We start from the raw sequence: 17849 nt of genomic DNA, 5'->3' as shown, positions 1-17849 counted from the left end.
GCAACTGGCATTGTAAATGAAGCTTTGGTGGGCAGATGGGCAGAAAGCCCCACCCCTGACTTTGTGCTAACACTGTGTGGAGAACAGGGTATCTTCCCACACCCTCCACAATCACTCCTTCTTGGAGGGGCACAAAGAAGGCATCAGAATCCTTGCTGCCCAGCATTCTGCTACAAGCCAACACCATCTTTAGTGCAACAGCACATACAGTCTCCAGCAGGTACCCCCTAGTCCACTCCCAGCTGCTTTGCTCCTGCCACTGAGGTGAATGTCCAAAGACAGGCAGAAACTCCATATCCACTAGCACTCTGCTGCCACTGTGGGACCTTAGTCCCACAGAGTGGTGGACTCCAAATATCATGGAGCCAGAGAAGACAGTTGGGGCTCAATACAAGTCCCCCAGAGTAGGCAGCCTCTGAGTTTTGAGCTGAGCATTGCCTCCACCACCACCACCAAAAAACAAAACTCCCAGGAACAAAGCCTGTTGGCTGCAAACACCTTATACCACAATCAAATACTCAAGACCATCAAATAGGACCAAAAATACCAAAACCCCATTCAAAGGTCAGCAACCTCAAAGATGTGCCCACAAAGATGAGACAAAGTCAGTGCAAAGATATTGAAAACACAAAAAGCCAGAGTGACTTATTTCATCCAAATGACCAAATTACATTTTCAGCAAGGCCTAAGTTGACAGAAGTAGAATTCAGAATATGGATAGAAATAACTTCATTGAGCTACAAAAGTAAGTTGCAACCCAATTCAAGGAAGGGAAAAAATTTCAGGAACAGACAGAAAAAAACAGCCAATCTGGAGAAAAATGTGGCCAACCTGATACAGCTGAAAAACACAATACAAAAACTGCATAATATAATCACAAGCATTAACAGCAGAATAGGCCATGCAGAGGAAAGAATCTCAGAGCTTCAAGACTCGCTTTCTGAAATAAGACTGACAAGAAGAGTGAAAAAAGAATAAAGAGGAATGAACAAAACCTCTAAGAAATATGGGATTATGTAAGAAACCAAATCTACAATTAAAGAGAATGCCTGAAAGTAATAAGGAGAATGAAAACAACTTGAAATACATATTTTGGGATATTGTCCATGAGAATTTCCCTGACTCAGATAGAGAGGCCAACATTCAAATGCAGGAAATGTGGAGAACCCCAGTAAGATAACCCATGAGAAGGTCATCCCCAAGACATATAATCACTAGATTCTCCAAGGTCAAAATGAAAGAAAAAATGTGTTAAAGGCAGCTAGAGAGAAAAGCCAGGTAACCTCCAGAAAAAGCCTATCAGACAAACAACAAACCTTTCATCTGAAATCCTACAAGTCAAAAGAGATTAGGGGCCAATATTCAACATCCTTAAAAGAAGAGTTCCAATCTGAAATTTCATATTCAACCAAAGTAAGCTTCAGAAGTAAAAAAATAAATATGATCCAGTTCAGATCAGCAAATGCAGAGGTAATCTGTTGCCACAAGACCTGCCTTACAAGAGCTTCTGAAGAAAGCACTAAAAAAAGAAAAAGACTATTACCAGTCACTACAAAAACACACTAAAGTACGTAAATTTCTGACACTATAAAGCAACAACGTAAACAAATGTCCAAAATAGCCAGCTAAGATCATAGTGACAGAATCAAATCCACATATATGAATACTAACCTTAAATGTAAATGGGCTAAGTGCCCCAATTAAAAAACAGAGTGGCAAGCTGAGTAAAGAATGAATATCTAATGGTATGCTGTAATTGAGACACCTATCACAAATAAGCTCAAAATAAAGGGAAAAAGGAAAATCCACCAAGCAAATAGAAAACAGAAAAAAGCAGGGGTTGCAATCCTAGTTTCTGGCAAAACAGACTTTAAATCAATATAGATTTAAAAAAAGACAAAGAAGGGCATTACATAATAGTAAAGTGCTATATATGTGCCCAACACAAAAGCACCCAGATTATAAAGCAAGTTCTTAGAGACCTTCCAAGATGTTAAGTTAAATGTTCTCAACAGTCATTACCTTTATACTGCTTTTGTTCAGTATTAAGTCTCTGATGTTGAACACAATATAAGGACTTGTTAAAGGCTCTTCTACATTTTTAACACTTGTGGAGCTTCTCTCTAGTATGAATTCTCTTATCTCTAATGAGGTGTGAGAATGAGATCAATGCTTAGCCACATTCTTCACATTTATAGGGTTTACTCTCCAGTGTGAATTATCTTATGATTAGCAAGGTCTGAGAAGCACTTAAAGGTTTTCCCATATTCTTCACATTTGTAAGGTCTCTCTTCCACATGAATTCTCTTCTGGTTAATAAGGGTTGAGGAGCGGGCAAAACTTTGCCATATTCTGCACAGATGTGGGGTTTCTCTCCAGTATGAATTCTCTTATGTTTACTAAGGGCTGAGAACCACATAAAAGCTTTTCCACATTCATTACATTTGTAGGGTTTCTCTCCAGTATGAATTATCTTATGTTTAGTAAGGTCTGAGAACCACCTATAGGCTTTGTTACATTCTTCACATATGTAGGGTTTCTCTCCAGTATGAATTCTCTTATATTAAGGTCTGAGAAAAACTTAAAGGCTTTACCACATACTTCCGATTTGTTCAGTCTGTCTTCAGTATGATTTTTCTTGTGCTGAATAAGGGTTGAGGAGCAGGTAAAGGTTTTGAAACATTCTTCACATTTGTAGGGTTTCTCTCCACTATGAATTTTCTTATGATCAGTAACTTTTGAGAACTTTTTAAGGCTTTGCCACATTCTTCACATTTGTAGCATCAGTCTGCAGTATGAATTCTCCTCTGTAGAGTAAAATCTGAGAACAACCTACAGTTTTTGCCACATTCTTTACATTTGTAGCATTTCTCTCTGCTAAAAATTTTCTTATGTTCAGTAAAGGTTGAGCATAACTCAAAAGCTTTGTCACATGTATTACATTGACAGGTTTTGCTATGGGTAGTTGACAAACATTGATGAAGGCCATTGTAACTGCTTTTCTACCCCTTGCAATTAGCAACACTTTGGTAGTCTTTCTTTAAATAAACTATTAAGGTCACAGCTTCCATATTTTATCAGAATCACTTTTTGAAATGAATCTTTTATGTTGTGCTCTGGCAATATCTCTGCAGTAAAATGAAAAGAGCCAGCTGAATTTTCAAAAAAGAACAACAAGATTTATTCCTCATTAGACTCAGGTGAATACACTTTACAAATATATAATTATACAAAGCACACTAACAAGGTGACAATAAAATACCACAGGCTCTAATTCCTTTATAAACTTATTAACTTAACAGAAATATACTGACCAAAATGCCTTTGTGAGAAGTCTAAGAACCAGCTAAGCATTTGCAGCACTCCAAGTGAGCAAAATACCAAGAACCACATAGAAGTGTAACAAGGGTATTTCGTATTTACCCACAACAGCCATTCTTCATCCTATGATGACTTTAAATATAGACTCTCAACTCCTGTCTTCTCCCTCCAAAAATAAATAAAATAGTGGCACCTGTGTCCACGCTTCTGGCTTTTTGAGACCTTACCAAAGACTAATTTCTATATTCTATGACAATATTGAAAGAAAAGGTGGTATACTTTGACAGTTTTGGACTGTTACAAGAGAAGAAACACTTCAGTATCATAGACAGACAATGGGTATAGCAACTGACTACAGGATTTCAATAAGAAACATGGGGAATGGCTGGGAGTGGTGACTCATGCCTGTAATCCCAACAGTTTGGGAGGCTGAGATAGGTGGATCACCTGAGGTCAGAAGTTCAAGATCAGCCAGGTCAACATGGTGAAACCCCGTCTCTACAAAAAATACAAAAATTAGCCAGGCGTGGTGGCAGGCACCTGTAATCCCAGCTGTGTGGGAGGCTGAGGCAGGAGAATTGCTTGAACCTGGGAGTTGGAGGTTGCAGTGATCCAAGATCACATCATTGCACTCCAGCCTGGGCAACAAGAGTGAAACTCCAAATCAAAAAAAAAAAAAAAAAAAGGAGGAAAAAAAGAAAAGAAAAAACATGGGGAACATTTTTTAACTAAAAGACACACAAGCCCAGAGAAAACATCCATACAACAGGCTTGAAAGACTCCAAGAATCTCTACCCTAAAAAATTGGTATCATATTTCCCCAGACAAAAGCCACTTAATAAGGATTTTGACATGTGGCTTTATATTACACAAACTGCAACCTAAGATTACAACATATACAAAATATCAAGATAATATGGCTCAAACATAAAAATGAATATCCAGAAATCAATTATAAAAAAGGGAGATGTAAAAAGTACCTGAGACAATTTGAATTAATGTCTAGATCTATTTCTTAAAAGAAAAAATAAATTAACCTAAAAAGTCAAAATTACCACCTCAATGATGCTCAATGAATACAATGGAAATCAATAAAATAAAATAAAATAAAAAATGAAAACAACAAAAAGATAAAAAGCACAAAAAGAAATAAATATTGTGGAGTAGAAGTACAAAAAATGACTAATATGCACTTCTACATTAGTAAAAAATATAAGAAAATCAAGAAGCTCAGCAAATTTCAACTAAGATTAACACAAAGAGATTTCTAACAAGACACAACATAAGCAATGTTTTGAAAGTCACAGAAAAGAAGATAATCTGGAATGCAGGAAGAAAAAAGAGATGTGTTATTTATATGCATGCTTCTGCAAGATTACCAGTAAATTTATGAACATAAATCTTTTGGGCAAGATTGGAGGAGGATGACATAGTTAAAACACTGGAAAAAAAAGTCTAAGCAAGAATACTATATCCAGCAAAAGTGTCCTTGAAAACAAAAAATAAAAAAACCTAACTATATCATGATCTATATCAAGATCTATCTATGTCATGGGTTCAAGAGACTCACTTCAGAACTAATAAAAAAATAGACTGAAAATGGCAGGATGAAAAATGCATTCCATGCAGGTGTTAAACAAATGAGAGGAGTACAGGCAACAACTTATGAAGTTGAAAACTGTTATATTTCATATGATTTACTTTAAGTCAAAATTCAAAGAGACAAACTAGGACATTCAATTACAGTAAAAGGATTCATTCACTGAGAACCTATAAATATATGAACATTTTCCCAAAGACATAAAGCAAACATTGACAGAATTGAAGCAAAAATAGACAGCAATATAATAAAAAAAGGATATATCAATATCCCACTGTCAGTAATAAATAAAGCAAGACAGACTATCAATAAGGGAATGAAAAACTTTAATGTACTATACAATAATTACACCTAACAAACGTATACAGACAAGAGAATACACATTCTTTTCCACAGCCCATGAATCATTTTCCTAGATGGAACACCTGTGACACCACAAAAGAAGACTTACTTAACAATTTTTTTAATTGAAATTTTACAGACAATTATTTATAGTGCAAGTGGAATGAAACTAGAAATCAGTGGCAGAAGAAAAGCTGAAAAATTAAAAAAATATAAAAATTAACACAGTTTTTTTTTTTTTTTTTGAGATGAGTATCACTCTGTCGCTAGACAGATTGTTAAGTCTTCTTTTGTGGTGTCACAGGTGTTCCATCTAGGAAAATGTTTTGTGGGCTGTTGAAAAGAATGTGTATTCAGATTCTCTTGTCTGTATACATTTGTTAGGTGTAATTATTGTATAGTGCATTCAAATTTTTCGTTCCCTTATTGATTGGAGAGCAGTGGGGAAATCTTGGCTCACTGCAAACTCTAACTGCCAGTTTCAAGCAATTCCCCTGCCTCAGTCTCCCGAGTAGCTGGGACTACAGGCACACACCACCATGGCCAGCTAATTTTTTGTATTTTAGTAGAGACGGGGTTTCGCCATGTTTACCAGGATGGTCTCGATCTCCTGACCTTGCCATGTGCCCTCAGCCTCCCAAAGTGCTGGGATTACAGGCGTGAGCCACCGCGCCCGGCCGAGCATGCTCTTTTTCAAGGTTTGGAAGATATAATATGGCGAAGATGTCCACGTTGCTTAAAGTGACCCACACATTCAACACATCCCTTTTCAATTTTAAATTATACTTTTCCAAAAATAGAAAAAAAAAACCCGCAAAATTACCTAAGATCTCAGAGGACCATGAAAAGCCTGACAATCTTTAAAAAGAAGAAAAGTATTGGAAGCATTACACTTAATAATTTCCAAACACAAAACAAGCCTACAGTAATCAAAGCACTTTGGTGCCAGTATAAAGGTAGAACATCAAAGTAATCAAAGTAATGAAACAGAATGCAGCACAGATACAAACTCTTGAATACAGAGGAGAGACATACCACCTAGGTTTCTTATTCAGCCGTTTGTCACAATTCCTTGGGTAAGCAGGACCCAGGCAGGAAAAGAGAGTTACATTACCTAGATGCTAGACTCAGCGATATTTCAAAATGTTCTCTGGGAGCAGGGCACAGGCTGGAGAGACACATCACCTAGCTGGCAGGCCCAGAGATATGTGATAATATCCCCTGTTGACAGGGCCCAGGCAGAAGTGTCACATTATTATGATTCTGACCCGGCGATATATAAGATTGCACCCATGGAAAGAAATTTGAGCCAAAATTCTCAACATCTGGGTACTATACCCAGTGATATGACACAATCTCATTATCTTTGAGGGTGACACCTCTAACTTTTAACTGAGTGTGTATATTAGAGTCACAATCTCACGTCTGTGCTAGGCCAATGTATGACATTGTCTTCAACATCCAAGAACTTTATAAAACCTGCATGAGAGTTGCAAACCTCTCTGAGGCCTACGTGCTGGTATGGACTCACAATCTTACATATTGCCCTAAACCCAGGTTTGATAGTCAAGATCTCTCCTACAGGCAGGGTTAAGGAGAAGACCCATTATTCCTGTGGGCTGGGTCCAGAAATGAGTCACCATCCCACCTGTGTCCAGATCCACATATAAAATTCACAATTTTAACTTTGTGCTGTATTCCCTTGTTAGACTCAGGACCTCAGCAGTGGGCATTATAAATGTGGGATGGTGACAACTTTTAATTTCACTTGGGTGTGTAACTGAGTGTCCCAATCTGAACTTTTTGCTGGGCCCTGTTATGAATCTCTCTACCACAAAAGAGTTTATAAGCTTTTGTGTTGTAAGCTTCCATGAGCTTGGTATGAATATACAACCCAACATCTTAAATATTGCCCTAAGCGTAACAAAAAGAGGCAAAATACTTCCTATGGGCTGAATCCCAACATAAGTTTGATCATCATGCCTGTGAACTGAAGCAAGGTATGTATCATAATTCCACTTGTGGGCAAAAACTAGGCAGGAAGGTAACATCACTTAGATGCTGTGCCAGGCAATGTGTCACAATGCCTTCGCTGGGCTGGGTATAGAAAATTGGGTCACATTATCTGGGTGCTGGACCCAGCAATATGACACCATCCCATATGTGGAAAAAACCCAGCCAACTTATGAGAGCCAAAACACCTACATAATGGGCCCAAGATATGTCAAAATACCTTTGCCGGCTCCAGCACAGGCAGAAGAGTCACATCACAAGGGTGCTGGGCCCAGAAATATGCAATATGCCATAATTTCCTCTTCATGAAGAACCCAGGCAGAAGAATAACATCATCTGGGTGCTGGGCTGTGCAATAGGTCAAAATTCTTTTTGTGGGCATGGTTCAGGAAAAAGAAGAGAGTCACCTATCCTGAGTGCTGGGCTCAGCAATGTGTCAAAATCCTCCTATGGTGAAGGCCCAGGCAGAAAAAGAGAGTCACATCACATAGGTTATGGGCTCAGAGATATGTCCCAAGGTCCCCAGTAGGCAGGGCTCAGGCAGACAAGGAGAGTCATATCGCCTAGGTGCTTCCCTAGAAATATGTCACAATGTAGCATGTGGGCAGAAACCAGGCAGAATAGCCACATCACCTGGGTGCTGGGTCCTGAGATATGTCACAAGGCTCTCTTAGGACAGCACTCAGGCAAGAGAGTTACATCACCTAGATGCATGTTCTCTGAGTATTCCACAGTGCTCCATATGGGTAGGGTCCATGAAGGACATCACTTCACTTCAGTGACAGACCCAGAGATATGTCACAATGTCCTCTATGAAGCATAGCCCTGGCAAAAGAGTACCATCACCTGTGTGCCTGGCCTAGAAGTATGTCACTCCCCAGGTTAGCGGGGCCCAAGCAGGAGCGCCACATCACCTAGGTGATAGGCCCAGAGATATGTCACAATGCCTTCCACTGGGCATGGCTCTGGCAAAAGAGTACATTCACCTGTGTAGCTGGCCTTGCAATATGTCACTATCCTTCCTTTGTGCAGGGCCCATTCCAGAGAGGAGAGTTACATCATGTATGAGGTGGACACAGAAATATGTCACAATAATTTTGGTGGGCATGTCCCAGGCAAGAATGTAACATCACCTGGATGCCAGATCCAGTGATATGTCACAATGCTTACTGAGAGAAGGGCCCAGGCAGGAGAGTCACATCACCTCAAGGTTGGCCTATGTAGACATCACAACCTTATATATGGGTTGGAACAAGTCTGGAGAGTCAAATTACACAGGTGCTTGGAAAACATTTATATCACAATCACACTGTCAGAAAATTCCAAAGATGAGATTTACAATACCACACATATCCTGTTTTCATGTGTGACAGTTCGCTTCATCCATGTGAGATGATGACAGTCCTTACTGTCAGCTGGGTGTGCATGGAAGACTCACAGTTTCACCTGTGTGCTGAGCCCTGCTTTGACTCTGTCTGTACAATTCAAAGACCTTGTAAAATACATGTCAGTGTTGTAATCTTTTGTGACCTTTGTACAAGAAGGTGATCCAGGACATCATGCGTGTCCCTGAATTTAGTTATAAGACTCAAAATATCCTCTATTGGCTGAGTCCACATATAGGAGCCATTATCATTCCTGTGAGCCACGCCTAGGTATATGTTACGATTTCATCTGTAGTTATGAAGTAGACAGAACAGCCACATCACCTAAATGCTGGGCCAGAAATATTTCAATATTCTCTTTGTAGGCAGGGTCCTGTCAGAAATGTCACATAACTTGTGCACTAGGTCCAGCTCTGTGGCACAATGTCCCTTGTCGGCAGTGTCCAGGCAGAAGAGAAGAGTCATATCACCTAAATGATGGGTGCAAACATTTGTCACAATGCCTGCTGTTGCCAGGGCTCAGGCATGAAAGTCATATCATTTGGATCAGCAAACTATCACAAGGACAAAAAACCAAACACCGCATGTTCTCACTCATAGGTGGGAATTGAACAATGAGAACACACGGACACAGGAAGGGGAACATCACACACTGGGGCCTGTTGTGGGGTGGGAGGAGGCGGGCGGGATAGCATTAGGAGATATACCTAATGTTAAATGAAGAGTTAATGGGTGCAGCGCACCAACATGGCACATGTACACATATGTAACAAACCTGCACGTTGTGCACATGTACCCTAAAACTTAAAGTATAAATAAAAAAAAATGCTACAATTACCAAAGGAAGCAGTGTCCCGGCAGGAGAGAAGAGTCATGGAACCTAGATGATGAGTCCAGAAATATGTTACAATCCCCTCTGAGGACATTGTTAAGATAGTGCAGTCAAATCACAAAGGTGCTTGGCCAAGGTATTTGTCACAGTCTGATTTGTGGGCTATACCTAGGCAGAATTATTAAATCACTCAGGAGCGGGACAAAGGTATATGTCACAATTAAACTTGTGGAAAAGTTTAAGAGTCACCCTCCTGCACATGTCCTGGCTCCAGGCGTATGAGTTGTTATTAGGCTTTTGTTATGGTCTCAGGTATATGGCACAATATCACCTGTGGCCAGAGAGAAGGCAAGAAAGTCTCATCACCTATGTGGGTGTGGGTCCAGTGAGATGTCACAATCCACCTTGTGGGCAGGACCCTGGCAGAAGTGTCACATCACTTGGATGCTGATTTCAGTGGTATATTAAAACCCCTTCTGTGGGCAGGACTTTGGCAAGAGAGGAGAGTCTTCACCTAGGCAATTGCCCTAGGTATATGTCACAGTGTCTGTTCTGTGCAGTACCAAAGCTGGCAAGTGACCTCACCTTGATGCTGGGCCCAGCATTATGTCACAATCTCCCTTTGGTCAGAGCCCAGGCAAAAGTGAGGAAACATTACCTATGTGCTGAGCCAAGTGATATATTACAATGCTTCTTGTTGGCAGAACCCAAAAAGGAGAATCACATAATCTGAGTTGTTTTATTAGACCTATTAAAAGACAGAGATGTCAGGTTGCTATAAAGATAAAACTGTAGCTATTTATTATTTACCAAAAGACAAACCTGAAGAAGTGTTAAAAAATAAAGGGATATTTAAAAAATCTGCCAAATACTAACATAATGATTATATAGCAATTTTCCTGTCATACAAGTCAGTAAAAAATTTTCCTGGTAAAATTTCCAGGAAATAAAAAATGATTATTAATATTGATAAAAGGAACAATCTACTAAGAACACATAACAGCATCAAAACTTTATGAATATGAGGTATGTTCAAACATATAAAGCAGGCTGGGCAAAGTGGCTCTCACTTGTAATCACAACACTTTGGGAAGCCAAGGAAGAAGGGTTGTCTGAGTCCAGGAGTTGGAGACTAGCCCAGGAAACATAGCAAGACCTCATCTCTACCAAAGAGAATTTTTAAAATTGTATATATTTACACATACATATATAAACACATATATATATAAATATATATATATACATATATACACATATTTATAAATATATTTTTACTGGTAATTGTGAAGAATGCTACAATGAATGTAGGGATGCAGGTATCTCTTCAATGTACTGATTTCATTAAAAAAAATATATATACATACACCCAGAAGTGAGATTGCTGGATCATATAGTAGTTCTGTTTTTAAATTTTTGAGGAATCTCCATATTGTTTTTCCTAACAGTTGTTCTAATTTACATTCCCACCAATAGTGTGCAAAGTTTCCCTTTTCTCCACATACTTGCAACACTTGTATTTTGTCTTTTTGGTGATAGCTATTCTAAGAAGTGTGTATATATATATATGCCAATCAAAATATTTTAAAGTATTAAAAATACACAAATAATTGCTATGAAAAATGTCACACTTTTTCAGTCAAAAGGTAACCAAGAGTAAGAGGAATTAAATAACATAAGAATTTTTATAAAATAGACATATAGAGAATTAAGACAAATAGACATATGCAATCAAGAATCTTCATCCCTGATGAACCACAAAAATCCTCAAAAAAATACATAAAGCCAAATTCCACGGCACATTAAAGGAATCATATACCATGATTACATAGTATTTACTTCTGGGTTGCAAAGATGGTTTAACATATACAAATCAATTGATGTGCTTTAATAAAATGAAAGATAAAAATCATGTGATTATTTAAATAGATGCTGAAAAAGCATTTGACAGATTCAACATTCATTTATGATTAAAACTCTCAACAAATAACTACAGAAAGAATATACCGATATTCTTTTTGTTATGTTTCTCAACACGATAAAGGCCACACATGACAAGCTTACAGTTAACATTATACTCCACAGTAAAAAGTTGAAAGCTTTCCCTCTAAGATTAGTAACAAAGCAAGGATCTCTACTCTTACCACTTCTATTCAATATAGTACTGGAGGTCCTAGCCAAAGCAATTAGGTAAGAAAAAGAAATAAAAAGCATCCAAATTGAAAGGAAAGCAGTAAAATTATCCCTCTTTGCTGATGACATGAACTTATACATAGAAAACTGTAAAGATTTGACCAAAAAACTCTTGGAACTGATAAATTCCATAAAGTTGTATAATACAAGATCAGCTATAAAATGAACAGCATTTCTGTACACTAACCACAAACTATCCAAAAAAGAAATCAATAAAATTCTACATAATAGCATTTTAAAAATACAAAAAATATTTAGAAATAAATTTGACCAGGGAGTTTCTACATTGTTTTCTACCTTGAAAACTATAAAATATTGATGAAATAAATTGAAAAGAATAAATGGAAAAATATCTTATTTTCATGGATTGGAAGAATTAATATCATAAAAATGCCTATACTACTCAAAGTGACCTACAGATTTAATGAAATTCCTATTAAAAATTCCAATGATGTTTTTACAGAAATTTTTTTTAAATCTAAAATTTGTATGGCACCACAAAAATCCTGAATAACCAAAGCAATCTTGAGCCAAAACAACAAAACTGAAGGCATCACACCACCTGACTTCAAAATATACTACAAAGGTATAATAATCAAAACAGCACAGTACTGGCATAAAAACAAATATATAGACCAATCGAAGCGAATAGTGGGCCCAAAAAGAAATTCACACATTTACAGTCAAATGACCTTCAACAAAGGCAGCCAGAACACACAATGGGGAATGGACAGGCTCTTCAATAAGTGGTTTTGGGAAAACTGAATATACACATCCAAAAGAATGAAATTAGACTGATTTCTTGCACCCTATGTAAAACTCAACTGAAAATAGATTACATACTTAATTGTAAGGCCCAAAACTATAAAACTACTAAAAGAAAACATAGGGAAAAGCTTCTTTACATTGGTCTGGGAAATTACTTTTTGGATATGACCCCCACAGCTCAGGCAACAAAAGCAAAACTGGGCAAATGGGATTTTATCAAACTAAAAAGTTTCTGGACAGCAAAGAAAATAAAAGTGAAGAGACAGCCTACAAAAAGGGAGAAAATGTTTGCAAATCATACATCTGATAAGGGGTTAATATTCAAAATTATAAGGAACTCAAACAACTTTATATCAAGAAAATGAATAACCCAATTTTAAAATGGGCAACAGATGAGAACAGACATTTCTTAAAAGAAAACATATGAATGGACAACAGGCATATGAAAAAATCCTTAATATCCCTAATCATTAGGGAAATGCAAATAAAAACCACAGTGAACTATCACCTCACACTTCTTAGAATGGCTATTATCAAAAAGACAAAATACAACAAATGTTGCAAGGATGTGGAGAAAATGGAAAACTTTGTACACCATTGGTGGGAATGTAGATTAGTATAACTATTATGGAAAGCAGCATGGATATTCCTCAAAAAAATAAAAACAGAACTACTATATGATCCAGCAATCCCACTTCTGGGTATATAAATTTTAAAAAATGAAATCAGTACGTTGAAGAGATACCTGCATTCCTATGTTCATTGCAGCATTCTTCACAATTACCAAGATATGGAATCAAATTAAAAATCCATTGACAGATAAATGGATAAAGAAAATGCAGCACGTGCATATATATAAAGAAAATGCTGCATTTTCTTCATCCATTTATCTGACAATGGATGCTTATGTGTGTACACACACACACAACGGAACACTGTTCAATCTTTTCAAATAAGGAAATCTGTTCATTTGTAATGACATGGATAAACCTGGAAGATATTATGCTAAGTAAAATAAGCCAGCCACAGACAAATACTACATGATCTCACTTATGTTTGGAGTTCAAAAAGTCAAGCTCTGCAGTGAGCTGAGATCGCACCACTCTACTCCAGCCTGGGTGACAGAGCAAGGCTCCATCTCAAAAAAAAAAAAAAGAAAGTCAAGCTCATAGATGCAGAGAGTAGAATGGTGGTTGCCAGAGGCTGGGGGAAGGGAAGAGGAATGTGGAGATGTTGGTCAAAGGGTAAAAAAGTTTCAGTTAGACAGGATGAATAAGTTCTGAAACATTGAGCTTGTACAGCGTGTGGCTACAGTTAATAATAACGTATTGCATATTAAAAATTGCCAAAAATATAGATCTTAAATTTTCTCATCACACACACACAAAAGTTTGTGAGGTGAGAGATATATGTTAATTATTGATTTCATGATTTTGCAAGGTATGCATATATCAAAACGTCAAGTTGTACACCATAAATATATCCAATCTTTATTTGTCAATTATACTCTATAAAACTGAGGGGAAAGAATCTTTACCAAATAGACATACTTTAAAATATATATAGAATTTTCTGATATTTGAACAATAGGACAAAAAATGAAAGAAATAATTTTAAAGAGAAAAACTTTGGAAAGCTATTAAAAAATAAGAGACAAGGTAAAATTGACAATGACAAAAAATAGCTATACATACATGGGAGTTGGAAAAATGTTTAAGATGCTGCTATACAAAATTCTACACCAATGAATGTGTGAAAGTATAATTTTTGGTTATTAGAAAGTACTATTATTCAAAATTAGAGTATTAAAATAGCCCAATGACAATGAAAGTATTTATAGCTGTACTCATTAACTACACCTCCTAACTTACACTGACATCTAAAATGCAGTAGCCCAGTCCATTTAATAGATAATTCCAACTAAAACTCTAAGAATTAAGGCAATGAACATTTTCCATTTTTAATAACTATTTCAGAAATCAGAAAATAAGTGCAAGTTAACTCCCCAACACATTTAATGAGGTCAGTCTAAACCTAAAAGAAACTATTCAACCCATTTAGGAAGACTGGCCTAACCCTGATATAAAACCAAAGGAAGGACTCTAGAACAGAAAACAGTAGGCCATACCCCCTTGTGACCATAGAAACAAATAATATACATAACAAATCTATGCACATGCTATTATATATGCTATGTAAACAATGTATAACATATAATGATTATATAATATGTATATGTACATATTACTTACATGTAATATGTTATAAAATATTACACACATACACATATAAAAAGATTAAATAAGGCTTTCCCAGAAATGAAACATTAGAAAGCTTACCATTGTAATGTACCTCGATAACATATTAAAGGTGAAGGTGGGTCTCAAAGCTCTTTCCCAGCTGTCTTTTGGAGATATTGACAAGCTGATCCTAAAATTTTTGTAAAAAGCCAACTGATTCAAAATAGCCAAAACAATTTTGAAAAAGAACAAACTTGGAGGACTCATACTTACCAATGTCAAAACTTACTACAAAGCTGCAATAACCAAGACTGTGCAGATCTGGTATAAGGTTAATCATATAGATTGTTGCAAATGAACTGAGAATCAGTAATAAAACTGCATCTTCATGGTTGACTGACTTTTTGCAAGTGTGCTCAAGCAATCAATGGGGGAAAGAATAGTCTTCTTTTTTTAATGGTACTGGGATAGCTACAGATATCCACATGTGAAGGAATGATGGAGGATTCCTTCCTCACACCATATACAAAAATTAACTCCAATGGATTGCAGACCTTTAGGGTGACCTAAAACTATAAAACACAGGGGTAAATCTTTGCAGCTTGGGTTAGGAAAGCCTCCATAGATATGACACCAAAAGCCAAAATTAGATAAATTTTTCTAAACTTCACCAAAAGTTAAAAACTTTTCTGTCAAAGGTCACTATCAAGAAGGTGAAAAGATAACCCATAGAATAGGAGAAAGTATTTGAAAATCACATATCTGATAAGGGACAACTATGGGCAAATATCTAAATAGGCATTTCTCCAAAGAATAACCAATACGCACCTGAAAAGTTATTCAACATCATTAACCCTTGGGGAAAGGTAAACCAAACTCACAATGAGACACCAGTTCACCCACACTAGGGTGGCTATAATAAAAAAGACAGAAAATAACAAGTGTTGGTAAAAATGTAGAGAAATCCACACCTTCATAACTATACTAAAAACCAATAATTGTACACTGACATGTCAATGGCATGCCTAAGAAAAGTTTCAGTAGAAGATGTGCACAAGCCAGTGCAGAGTATGATTATCAGTACACAAGGCAAAACCAATTAGGCAGCAATCCAGTGCTACATAATCTTGCAGTAGGGCTATGAGAAGTCAGTTCCCCCATCCTACTTGGGATCATGCAGCACTCAGTGGGCATGACTGGGGCCTGGAATGTCTGAACATCAGTCTGCTAAGGACCTCCAGGTCTGTCTCAAGAAGCAGCTATTTACAGTGCTGCTATGTGTTGTATGTGTAGGGCTGTGTACAATCAGTGTGATTCAGTCATTCACTTAATTTGTGTGTTAATTTATTGATTCTATTCACTCATATAACATGCTATTAGGACATTTCTTTTATGTGATAATCGTTGTACTAAGCATTAATTACCCAAAGAAAACAAATCTTAGTTTTTTTGCCAGAGAACCACTCGTTATTTTCTATTATAGTGAATAAAGGTAAGGAATCAAGCATTTATCCCACCTTTAGTAAATAAGCTGTCAAAAGTTTCTCTATATGGAAGTATTCCAGCTAACAAATGAAGAAAACATGTTAGAATTAGAACATCATTATTTCATAGCCTTTATAAACTAACAGATCTAGGCAATAATCATCAATCAATACTAACATCACAAATGAGAAATAAACCAGTTATATGCGTTTCTTAATGGAATTACACAACATTATATATGAACTCTTGCCAAAAATGTTCAAGCTTGATCAGGTTTCTAGATCTAACTACCAATTTAGAGGAAATATAAAACTCAGAGGCACATAATAAATGACTCCATGGGAAAGACAATGGAAATTCTAAAGAAAAATACCCAGCTCCTCAACAAATACATTTAAAGATTAAAGAAAAGGAAAGGAAATGGAAGAGTAATTTAGAGATGAAAAGAGATTTAAGAGACATATCAACCAATTGCAATACATGGACATTCTTTTAATCCTATATTAAAAAATACAAATGAGGTATGAGTTAATCAGAGAACTTTGAACACTGGACATTTGATGACAATAAGGAATTATTGTTAGCATTTAGATGTGATAATGGTATACAGTTATGGTTAAACAATATATGAGTTGCAGTCATTGATCTTAAGAAGCTCACAGAAAGTGGGGGGAATATGCAGGTTGAAAAATGATTAAAATACAATTCGATAAGGCTATGCCAGTGATAAGTGAAAAGTATTATGGGAGCACAGAGACAAGTACCACCTAGGAGGCTGAAGGAATAATTCTTGTATAAGAGAGATATGAATCTTAAAGGATGAGAAGTTTGGCAGGGAAATTAGGCAGGAAGTGAGCCCCAAACCAAGAGAATAATATGAACAGAGACAAAGAGGTGTAAAAAATGGGATGTGTTCCAAGGTGTGCAAATATTTGAGCATTGTTACAGCACAGAGAAAGTGGTGAGACATGAGGTTAGAGAGACAGGCTTGCATGAGATCTTACCAGATCTTTCTTGATTCTGTGTTAAGGCCAATGTAGTACCTGTTTGATGTTTAAGTTTTTTTCAGAGATAGAGAAATGTAATTTAAGAGTTATATCAGGTTTCTCTTTCTAGAGATGAAGAATTCACTGTACTTTGAGCTTCTAATATAGGTTACAAAGTTTTATTCAGTGTGATGTGGTTTGTCATCATTAAGATCCCTGCTAAAATTCTGCTACCTTTTAAACCCAGGAACAGAACATTCAGGAGAACTGGCCCATGTGCTAATGAGGTCCCCACTGTCTCTTCTAAGCCTTATGCCTGGATCAGCTGAGGACTCTCATTTTATCCTGCCAAAAGGTTCTGCTTCAATATACTCCTGAGAGCTGGAGTTGGGCCTCTGTGGGCTGTAAACAGAAAACAGAAAGCAGCCCACTCTCTATGGCCATGCTTCTTCTTGGTATCTGGTATCACATCTAGCCCAACTTTCTGCCAAATTTCTTTATGCTTTCTAGGACAAATTCATGGCTTTTTCCAGTTTCCTCAGGAGGGGCACTTGTAAACTCCAAAGGAAGTTGATACCAGCACATGGCCCAGAAATTCTATTTGGCTTACCTTCCCTGGAACCTTCATCTAATAGTGGCAATATTCTCCTTTCCTTACACAGCTAGGTTTGCAGTTTTTACTCAGTT

General features: G+C 36.9%; 1 pseudogene; it reads right to left on the bottom strand.

The window, feature by feature from the left end:
* Nucleotides 1-800: 800 nt before the first annotated feature.
* LOC134730850 (zinc finger protein 736-like) lies at nucleotides 801-3436 on the bottom strand (annotated as a pseudogene).
* Between the last annotated feature and the right edge of the window lie 14413 nt (nucleotides 3437-17849).

This window comes from Pan paniscus, chromosome 7 (assembly GCF_029289425.2).
Source record: "Pan paniscus chromosome 7, NHGRI_mPanPan1-v2.0_pri, whole genome shotgun sequence".
NCBI lineage: Eukaryota > Metazoa > Chordata > Mammalia > Primates > Hominidae > Pan > Pan paniscus.
The sequence above is the reverse complement of the archived record's forward strand: the minus strand, read 5'-3'. Positions and strand labels throughout refer to the sequence as shown.